This window comes from Aegilops tauschii, chromosome 3 (genome assembly GCF_002575655.3).
Source record: "Aegilops tauschii subsp. strangulata cultivar AL8/78 chromosome 3, Aet v6.0, whole genome shotgun sequence".
NCBI lineage: Eukaryota > Viridiplantae > Streptophyta > Magnoliopsida > Poales > Poaceae > Aegilops > Aegilops tauschii.
In genome coordinates, this window is record NC_053037.3 from 59,946,817 (window position 1) to 59,958,679 (window position 11,863).

An 11,863-nucleotide genomic window follows, 5' to 3' on the forward strand; every position below is an offset into this window, starting at 1 on the left:
CTCCGCCGAGCGAGCCGTGTCCTTCTTCAGCCTGGCCAAACTGTTGGTGTTGGGGAACGTAGTAATTTCAAAAAATTTCCTACGCACACGCAAGATCATGGTGATGCATAGCAACGAGAGGGGAGAGTGTTGTTCACGTACCCTCGTAGTCGTAGACGGAAAGAGGAAGCGTTAGCACAACGCGGTTGATGTAGTCGTACGTCTTCACGATCCGACCGATCAAGTACCGAACGCACGGTACCTCCGAGTTCAGCACACGTTCAGCCCGATGACGTCCCTCGAACTCCGATCCAGCCGAGTGTTGAGGGAGAGTTTCGTCAGCACGACGGCGTGGTGACGATGATGATGTTCTACCGACGCAGGGCTTCGCCTAAGCACCGCTAAAGTATTATCGAGGTGGACTATGGTGGAGGGGGCACCGCACACGGCTAAAAGATCAAACGATAAATTGTTGTGTCTCTAGAGTGCCCCCTTGCCCCCGTATATAAAGGAGCAAGGGGGGAGGTGCGGCCGGCCAGGAGGGGGCGCGCCAGGAGGAGTCCTACTCCCACCGGGAGTAGGACTCCCTCCCTTTTCCTTGTTGGATTAGGAGTGGAGGGGGAAAGAGGTGGAGGAGAAGAAGGAAAGGGGGAGGGGGGGCGCCGCCCCCCTCTCCTTGTCCTATTCGGACTAGGGGGGAGGGGCGTGCGGCCCTTGCCCTGGCCGCCTCCCCTCTTCTCCACTAAGGCCCACTATGGCCCATTAACCCCCGGGGGGTTCCGGTAACCCCTCCGGTACTCCGGTAAAATCCCGATTTGACCCGGAACACTTCCGATATCCAAATATAGGCTTCCAATATATCAATCTTCATGTCTCGACCATTTCGAGACTCCTCGTCATGTCCGTGACACCTAGATCGGATATGAACTCCTTCATCCAGACTCCTTCATTTGCTGCTTTCGAAGCAGTTATGTACTCCGCTTCACACGTAGATCCCGCCACGACGCTTTGTTTAGAACTGCACCAACTGACAGCTCCACCGTTCAATGTAAACACGTATCCGGTTTGCGATTTAGAATCGTCCGGATCAGTGTCAAAGCTTGCATCAACGTAATCATTTATGATGAGCTCTTTGTCACCTCCATAAACGAGAAACATATCCTTAGTCCTTTTCAGGTATTTCAGGATGTTCTTGACCGCTGTCCAGTGATCCACTCCTGGATTACTTTGGTACCTCCCTGCTAGACTTATAGCAAGGCACACATCAGGTCTAGTACACAACATTGCATACATGATAGAGCCTATGGCTGAAGCATAGGGAACATCTTTCATCTTCTCTCTATCTTCTGCAGTGGTCGGGCATTGAGTCTTACTCAACTTCACACCTTGTAACACGGGCAAGAACCCTTTCTTTGCTTGATCCATTTTGAACTTCTTCAAAACTTTGTCAAGGTATGTGCTTTGTGGAAGTCCAATTAAGCGTCTTGATCTATCTCTATAGATCTTGACGCCCAATATATAAGCAGCTTCACCGAGGTCTTTCATCGAAAAACTCTTATTCAAGTATCCCTTTATGCTATCCAGAAATTCTATATCATTTCCAATCAGCAATATGTCATCCACATATAATATCAGAAATGCTACAGAGCTCCCACTCACTTTCTTGTAAATACAGGCTTCTCCAAAAGTCTGTACAAAACCAAATGCTTTGATCACACTGTCAAAGCGTTTATTCCAACTCCGAGAGGCTTGCACCAGTCCATAAATGGATCGCTGGAGCTTGCACACTTTGTTAGCTCCCTTTGGATCGACAAAACCTTCCGGTTGCATCATATACAACTCTTCTTCCAGAAATCCATTCAGGAATGCAGTTTTGACATCCATTTGCCAAATTTCATAGTCATAAAATGCGGCAATTGCTAACATGATTCGGACAGACTTAAGCATCGCTACGGGTGAGAAGGTCTCATCGTAGTCAATCCCTTGAACTTGTCGAAAACCTTTCGCAACAAGTCGAGCTTTATAGACAGTAACATTACCGTCAGCGTCGGTCTTCTTCTTGAAGATCCATTTATTTTCAGTGGCTTACCGATCATCGGGCAAGTCAACCAAAGTCCACACTTTGTTCTCATACATGGATCCCATCTCAGATTTCATGGCCTCAAGCCATTTCGCGGAATCTGGGCTCACCATCGCTTCTTCATAGTTCGTAGGTTCGTCATGGTCTAGTAACATAACCTCCAGAACAGGATTACCGTACCACTCTGGTGCGGATCTTACTCTGGTTGACCTACGAGGTTCAGTAACAACTTGATCTGAAGTTCCATGATCATCATCATTAACTTCCTCACTAATTGGTGTAGGCTTCACAGGAACCGGTTTCTGTGATGAACTACTTTCCAATAAGGGAGTAGGTACAGTTACCTCATCAAGTTCTACTTTCCTCCCACTCACTTCTTTCGAGAGAAACTCCTTCTCTAGAAAGGATCCATTCTTAGCAACGAATGTCTTGCCTTTGGATCTGTGATAGAAGGTGTACCCAACAGTCTCCTTTGGGTATCCTATGAAGACACATTTCTCCGATTTGGGTTCGAGCTTATCAGGTTGAAGTTTATTCACATAAGCATCGCAGCCCCAAACTTTAAGAAACGACAACTTTGGTTTCTTGCCAAACCACAGTTCATAAGGCGTCGTCTCAACGGATTTCGATGGTACCCTATTTAACGTGAATGCAGCCGTCTCTAAAGCATAACCCCAAAACGATAGCGGTAAATCAGTAAGAGACATCATAGACCGCACCATATCTAGTAAAGTACGATTACGACGTTCGGACACACCATTACGCTGTGGTGTTCCGGGTGGCGTGAGTTGCGAAACTATTCTGCATTGTTTCAAATGTAGACCAAACTCGTAACTCAAATATTCTCCTCCACGATCAGATCGTAGAAACTTTATTTTCTTGTTACGATGATTTTCAACTTCACTCTGAAATTCTTTGAACTTTTCAAATGTTTCAGACTTATGTTTCATTAAGTAGATATACACATATCTGCTCAAATCATCTGTGAAGGTGAGAAAATAATGATATCCGCCACGAGCCTCAACATTCATTGGACCACATACATCTGTATGTATGATTTCCAACAAATCTATTGCTCTCTCCATAGTACCGGAGAACGGCGTTTTAGTCATCTTGCCCATGAGGCACGGTTCGCAAGTACCAAGTGATTCATAATCAAGTGGTTCCAAAAGTCCATCAGTATGGAGTTTCTTCATGCGCTTTATACCGATATGACCTAAATGGCAGTGCAACAAATAAGTTGCACTATCATTATCAACCCTACATCTTTTGGCTTCAACATTATGAATATGTGTATCACTACTATCGAGATTCATCAAAAATAGACCACTCTTTAAGGGTACATGAACATAAAAGATATTACTCATATAAATAGAACAACCATTATTCTCTGATTTAAATGAATAACCGTCTCGCATCAAACAAGATCCAGATATAATGTTCATGCTCAACGCTGGCACCAAATAACAATTATTTAGGTCTAATACTAATCCCGAAGGTAGATGTAGAGGTAGCGTGCCGACGGCGATCACATCGACCTTGGAACCGTTTCCCACGCGCATCGTCACCTCGTCCTTAGCCAGTGTTCGCTTAATCCGTAGTCCCTGTTTTGAGTTGCAAATATTAGCAACAGAACTAGTATCAAATACCCAGGTGCTACTGCGAGCTCTAGTAAGGTACACATCAATAACACGTATATCACATATACCTTTGTTCACCTTGCCATCCTTCTTATCCGCCAAATACTTGGGGCAGTTCCGCTTCCAGTGACCAGTCTGCTTGCAGTAGAAGCACTCAGTCTCAGGCTTAGGTCCAGACTTGGGTTTCTTCTCTTGAGCAGCAACTTGTTTGCTGTTCTTCTTGAAGTTCCCCTTCTTCTTCCCTTTGCCCTTTTTCTTGAAACTGGTGGTCTTCTTGACCATCAACACTTGATGCTCCTTCTTGATTTCTACCTCCGCAGCCTTTAGCATTGCGAAGACCTCGGGAATCGTCTTATCCATCCCTTGCATGTTATAGTTCATCACAAAGCTCTTGTAGCTTGGTGGCAGTGGTTGAAGAATTCTGTCAATGACGCTATCATCCGGAAGATTAACTCCCAGTTGAATCAAGTGATTGTTATACCCAGACATTCTGAGTATATGCTCACTGACAGAACTATTCTCCTCCATCTTGCAGCTGTAGAACTTATTGGAGACTTCATATCTCTCAATCCGGGCATTTGCTTGAAATATTAACTTCAACTCCTGGAACATCTCATATGCTCCATGACGTTCAAAACGTCGTTGAAGTCCCGGTTCTAAGCCGTAAAGCATGGTACACTGAACTATTGAGTAGTCATCAGCTTTGCTTTGCCAGACGTTCTTAACGTCGTCAGTTGCATCTGCAGCAGGCCTGGCACCCAACGGTGCTTCCAGGACGTAATTCTTCTGTGCAGCAATGAGGATAATCCTCAAGTTACGGACCCAGTCCGTGTAATTGCTACCATCATCTTTCAACTTTGCTTTCTCAAGGAACGCATTAAAATTCAACGGAACAACAGCACGGGCCATCTATCTACAATCAACATAGACAAGCAAGATACTATCAGGTACTAAGTTCATGATAAATTTAAGTTCAATTAATCATATTACTTAAGAACTCCCACTTAGATAGAAATCCCTCTAATCCTCTAAGTGATCACGTGATCCAAATCAACTAAACCATAACCGATCATCACGTGAAATGGAGTAGCTTTCAATGGTGAACATCACTATGTTGATCATATCTACTATAGATTCACGCTCGACCTTTCGGTCTCAGTGTTCCGAGGCCATATCTGCATATGCTAGGCTAGTCAAGTTTAACCTGAGTATTCTGCGTGTGCAAAACTGGCTTGCACCCGTTGTAGATGGACGTAGAGCTTATCACACCCGATCATCACGTGGTGTCTGGGCACGACGAACTTTGGCAACGGTGCATACTCAGGGAGAACACTTTTATCTTGAAATTTAGTGAGAGATCATCTTATAATGCTACCGTCAATCAAAGCAAGATAAGATGCATAAAAGATAAACATCACATGCAATCAATATAAGTGATATGATATGGCCATCATCATCTTGTGCTTGTGATCTCCATCTCCGAAGCACCGTCATGATCACCATTGTCACCGGCGCGACACCTTGATCTCCATCATAGCATCATTGTCGTCTCGCCAATCTTATGCTTCTACGACTATCGCTACCGCTTAGTGATAAAGTAAAGCATTACAGAGCGATTGCATTGCATACAATAAAGCGACAACCATATGGCTCCTGCCAGTTGCCGATAACTCGGTTACAAAACATGATCATCTCATACAATAAAATTTAGCATCATGTCTTGACCATATCACATCACAACATGCCCTGCAAAAACAAGTTAGACGTCCTCTACTTTGTTGTTGCAAGTTTTACGTGGCTGCTACTGGGCTTAGCAAGAACCGTTCTTACCTACGCATCAAAACCACAATGGTAGTTTGTCAAGTTGGTGCTGTTTGAACTTTCGCAAGGACCGGGCGTAGCCACACTCGATTCAACTAAAGTTGGAGAAACTGACACCCGCCAGCCACCTATGTGCAAAGCACGTCGGTAGAACCAGTCTCGCGTAAGCGTATGCGTAATGTCGGTCCAGGCCGCTTCATCCAACAATACTGTCGAACCAAAGTATGACATGCTGGTAAGCAATATGACTTGTATCGCCCACAACTCACTTGTGTTCTACTCGTGCATATGACATCTACGCATAAAACCTGGCTCGGATGCCACTGTTGGGGAACATAGTAATTTCAAAAAATTTCCTACGCACACGCAAGATCATGGTGATGCATAAAAACGTGAGGGGAGAGTGTTGTCCACGTACCCTTGTAGACCGAAAGCGGAAGCGTTAGCACAACGCGGTTGATGTAGTCGTACGTCTTCACGATCCGACCAATCAAGTACCGAACGCACGGTACCTCCGAGTTCAGCACACGTTCAGCCCGATGACGTCCCTTGAACTCCGATCTAGCCGAGTGTTGAGGGAGAGTTTCGTCAGCACGATGGCGTGGTGACGATGATGATGTTCTACCAACGCAGGGCTTCGCCTAAGCACCGCTAAAGTATTATCGAGGTGGACTATGGTGGAGGGGGGCACCGCACACGGCTAAAAGATCAAGCGATCAATTGTTGTGTCTCTAGGGTGCCCCCTTGCCCCCGTATATAAAGGAGCAAGGGGGGAGGTGCGGCCGGCCAGGAGGGGGCGCGCCAAGAGGAGTCCTACTCCCACCGGGAGTAGGACTCCTCCCTTTTCCTTGTTGGATTAGGAGTGGAGGGGGAAAGAGGTGGAGGAGAAGAAGGAAAGGGGGGGCGCCGCCCCCCTCTCCTTGTCCTATTTGGACTAGGGGGAGGGGCGTGCGGCCCTTGCCCTGGCCGCCTCTCCTCTTCTCCACTAAGGCCCACTATGGCCCATTAACCCCCGGGGGGTTCTGGTAACCCCTCCGGTACTCCGGTAAAATCCCGATTTCACCCGGAACACTTCCGATATCCAAATATAGGCTTCCAATATATCAATCTTCATGTCTCGACCATTTCGAGACTCCTCGTCATGTCTGTGATCACATCCGGGACTCCGACAACCTTCTGTACATCAAAACATACAAACTCATAATATAACTATCATCGAAACGTTAAGCGTGCGGACCCTACGGGTTCGAGAACTATGCAGACATGACCGAGACACGTCTCCGGTCAATAACTAATAGCGGAACCTGGATGCTCATATTGGCTCCACATATTCTACGAAGATCTTTATCGGTCAGACCGCATAACAACATACGTTGTTCCCTTTGTCATCGGTATGTTACTTACCCGAGATTCGATCGTCGGTATCTCAATACCTAGTTCAATCTCGTTACCGGCAAGTCTCTTTACTCGTTCCGTAATACATCATCCCGCAACGAATTCATTAGTTGCAATGCTTGCAAGGCTTAAGTGATGTGCATTACCGAGTGGGCCCAGAGATACCTCTCCGACAATCGGAGTGACAAATCCTAATCTCAAAATACGCCAACCCAACAAGTACCTTCGGAGACACCTGTGGAGCACCTTTATAATCACCCAGTTACGTTGTGACATTTGGTAGCACACAAAGTGTTCCTCCAGTAAACGGGAGTTGCATAATCTCATAGTCATAGGAACATGTATAAGTCATGAAGAAAGCAATAGCAACATACTAAACGATCGAGTGCTAAGCTAACGGAATGGGTCAAGTCAATCACATCATTCTCCTAATGATGTGATCCCGTTAATCAAATGACAACCCATGTCAATGGCTAGGAAACATAACCATCTTTGATTAACGAGCTAGTCAAGTAGAGGCATACTAGTGACACTCTGTTTGTCTATGTATTCACACAAGTATTATGTTTCCGGTTAATACAATTCTAGCATGAATAATAAACATTTATCATGATATAAGGAAGTAAATAATAACTTTATTATTGCCTCTAGGGCATATTTCCTTCAGTTGGTGCTGCTGTTGATACTTCTATGGCTCCTGCAGCTGATGCGGAGGATGATTATGCGGGAGATTACGAGGATGAGGTTGATCAAAATCAGAACTACGTGCAACCACCAGCACCACAACCACCAGCACCACAACCACCAGGTCGTCCACATGGAAATAATGGCAATGGTAGGGCTCCCCCTCGGGTACGAGATCATGACCACCTCCCTAAACTGAAATTGAATATTCCATCATTTGAGGGTAGATATGTTCCTGATATATATCTTACTTGGGAGTTAGAAACTGAACAACGATTTACATGTTTACAATATCCTGAGGAGAGACGTGTTCCTGCTGCTGTTTGTGCTTTCACTAGCTTTGCATGTGTTTGGTGGTCTGAACATTGTAGATTATATCCTATTCCAGCTACTTGGGCTGCTTTGAAAACTGCTATGCGTACTCGTTGGGTTCCACCATATTATCAACGTGAATTAATTCAAAAATTGCAGCATTTAAGATAAGGAAAAAATTCTGTAGAAGAATATTATCAGGAATACAAACTGACATGATTAGATGTGGTATTGTTGAGGAGAATGAAGCTATGCTTGCACGTTTTATGGGTGGATTAAATAGAGAGATTCAGACCATTCTAGAGTATAAGGAGTATAATAATATCACTCGTTTATTCCATCTTGCTTGTAAAGCTGAACGTGAAGTGCAGGATCGACATGCATTGGCGCGAACTAACTTTTCTGCAGGTCGACCTTCATCATGGACACCATGTGCATCCTCTACTTCCACTGCACCATCACCTCCATCAGGTGCCACCTCCAGTCGTGATACAAGAAAGCAGGCACAACCACCACTCTCTGCCAAGAGCACACCTGCCGGGCCTGCACAGAGCTCTTCTTCTTTCATGGCGTCAACAGGGCACACAAGTGATATTATTTTTCGTCATTGTAAGGGAAGAGGACATTTTGCGAGAGAATGCAAATCTCAGCGTGTGATGATTGGTACTGAGGATGGTGGGTATGAGTCCGCTAGTGACTATGATGAGGAGACTTTGGCTCTTATTACACATGAAGAACACGGTGGAGATGATTCTGATCATGAGACGCAATACATGGCTGCTGAAGATGCTGACAGGTATGAATGTTTAGTTGCTCAACGTGTTTTGAGTGTGCAGGTTACACAAGCTGAGCAAAATCAGAGGCATAATTTGTTTCATACAAAGGGAGTTATGAAGGAACGTTCTATTCATGTCATCATAGATGGAGGGAGCTGCAACAACTTGGCTAGCATGGAGATGGTGGAGAAGCTATCTCTCACCACAAGACCACATCCACTTTCTTACTACATCCAATGGTTCAACAACAGCGGCAAGGTTAAGGTAACACGTACTTTTCGTGTCCATTTTAGTATCTCTACATATGCTGATTATGTTGATTGTGATGTGGTACCTAAACAAGCATGTTCCTTATTACTTGGTAGACCATGGCTAAAAATTATGTACACCATGGTAGAAACAATCAGTATACTCTTGTTCATAAGGATAAAAATATTACTTTGCTTCCTATGACTCCTGATTCCATTTTGAAAGATAATATTAATAGAGCTAATAAAGCAAAACAGGAGAAAAATAAGAGTGAAAATCAGATTGTGGCAAAAGAATTTGAGCAACAAATGAAGCCTAATAATAAACCATCTAGTGTTGCTTCTGAAATTAAATTGAAAAATGCATGTTTACTTGCCACCAAATTTGATATTGATGAGCTAGATTTTAGAAATCTGTTTGCTATGCTTTTGTGTGCAAAGAGACATTATTTTCATTCGAGGAAGTGCCTTCCTCTTTGCCCCCTGCTGTCACTAACATTTTGTAGGAGTTCGTTGACGTCTTCCCACAAGACGTGCCACCGGGATTACCACCTATTCGAGGGATTGAGCATCAAATTGACTTAATTCCCGGTGCATCGCTACCCAACCATGCACCATACTGTACCAATCCAGAGGAGACGAAGGAGATTATGCGTCAAGTACAGGAGCTACTCGACAAAGGTTATATACGTGAATCTCTTAGTCCTTGTGGTGTTCCTATTATACTAGTGCCTAAAAAGGATGGTATGTCGTGTATGTGTGTTGATTGTAGAGGCATTGATAATATTACTATTCGTTATCGTCATCCTATTCCTAGGCTAGATGATATGCTTGATGAATTGAGTGGCTCCACAATATTCTCCAAAGTTGATTTGCGTAGTGGATACCATCAAATTCGTATGAAATTGGGAGATGAATGGAAAACAACATTTAAAACTAAGTTTGGTTTATATGAGTGGTTAGTCATGCCTTTTGGGTTAACTAATGCACCTAGTACTTTCATGAGACTAATGAACGGAGTTTTACGTGCTTTCATTGGACGATTTGTGGTAGTTTATTTTGATGATATACTGATTTATAGCAAATCTTTGGAAGAACATTTGGAACATTTACGTGCTGTTTTTATTGCTCTACGTGATGCACGTTTGTTTGGTAACCTTGGGAAGTGCACATTTTGCACTGACCGAGTATCTTTTCTTGGCTATGTTGTTACTCCACAGGGAATTGAAGTTGATAAAGCCAAGATTGAAGCTATTGAGAGTTGGTCGCAGCCCAAAACGGTCATACAAGTGAGGAGTTTTCTTGGACTCGCTGTTTTCTATAGGCGTTTTGTGAGAGATTTTAGCACCATTGTTGCACCTCTCAATGAGCTTACAAAGAAGGATGTGCCTTTTGTTTGGGGTACCGCACAGGAAGAAGCCTTCACGGTATTGAAAGATAAGTTGACACATGCTCCTTTACTCCAACTTCCTGATTTTAATAAGACTTTTGAGCTTGAATGTGATGCTAGTGGAATTGGATTAGGACGTGTGTTATTACAAGATGGCAAACCTGTTGCATACTTTTCTGAAAAATTGAGTGGGCCTAGTCTGAACTATTCTGCTTATGATAAAGAATTATATGCTCTTGTTCGGACCTTAGAAATATGGCAACATTATTTATAGCCCAAAGAATTTGTTATACATTCTGATCATGAATCTTTGAAACACATTAAAAGTCAAGCAAAACTGAACCGTAGACATGCTAAATGGGTTGAATTCATTGAGACTTTCCCTTGTGTCATTAAACACAAGAAGGGTAAAGAAAATGTTATTGCTGATGCATTGTCTCGTCGTTATACTATGCTTTCATAACTTGACTTTAAAATATTTGGTTTGGAGACCATCAAAGATCGAGTGCGAGTCGCCAGGTGTTTGTTTGCCGCCATTAGGCAGCCCAAAAGTGCGAGTCGCCAGGTGTCCAATATGCCTGAGACACCGCCTTTTGGCCTAGATACTTGTTGCACAGCATGGTTTGCCAAACACCATTCTCGGTAAGAAGTTTGAACAACCATTTACTAAGTAGGGCCTCATTCTTGATTTGCAAGTCATGAATTCCAAGGCCACCTTGGTCTTTCGGCCTACAAACCACACTCCATTTGGTCAGTCTATATTTTTTCTTTTCACTGTCTCCTTGCCAAAAGAATCTGAATCTAAAATAGTCCAGTCTTTGCAGGACCCCTTTTGGGAGTTGGAAGAAAGAAAGCATATAGAGAACCATATTTGTGAGGACAGAGTTAATCAAACCAGCCGTCCTCCAACTGAGAGCAATTTGCCTTTCCAACTGCTCAATCGTTTCTCTAACCGCTTCTCTACATGCTTCCACTCCGCAATGGTGAGACGCCGATAATGGATCAGTATTCCCAAATATTTAATCGGGAATTGGCCATGTGCGCAACCAAACAGGTCAGCATATTCGGCCGCCGCCTCAGTGGCTTCTCCAAAACAGAAAAGTTCGCTTTTATGGAAGTTTATTTTAAGACCCGACATTTGCCCAAACGCTGACAACAAGAGTTTAAGGTTTCGAGCCTTGTCCAGGTCATGTTCCATAAAGAGAATCGTGTCATCAGCATATTGCAGAATAGAGAGACCACCATCCACAAGGTGTGGCACTACTCCTGCAATCTGGCCTCCTGCTTGGCGCACTCAATCAGAATAGCCAACATGTCAGCGACAATGTTAAATAACATTGGGGACATGGAGTCACCCTGTCGTAATCCTTTTTTTGTTTGAAAGTAATGGCCTACATCATCATTGACTTTGATGGCCACACTACCTCCAGTTACAAAATTATGGATCCACTCGCGCCATTTATCAGAGAAACCTTTCATCCTTAGAGCCTGTTGGAGGAAAGACCATTTAACCTTGTCATAGGCTTTTTTAAAATCGA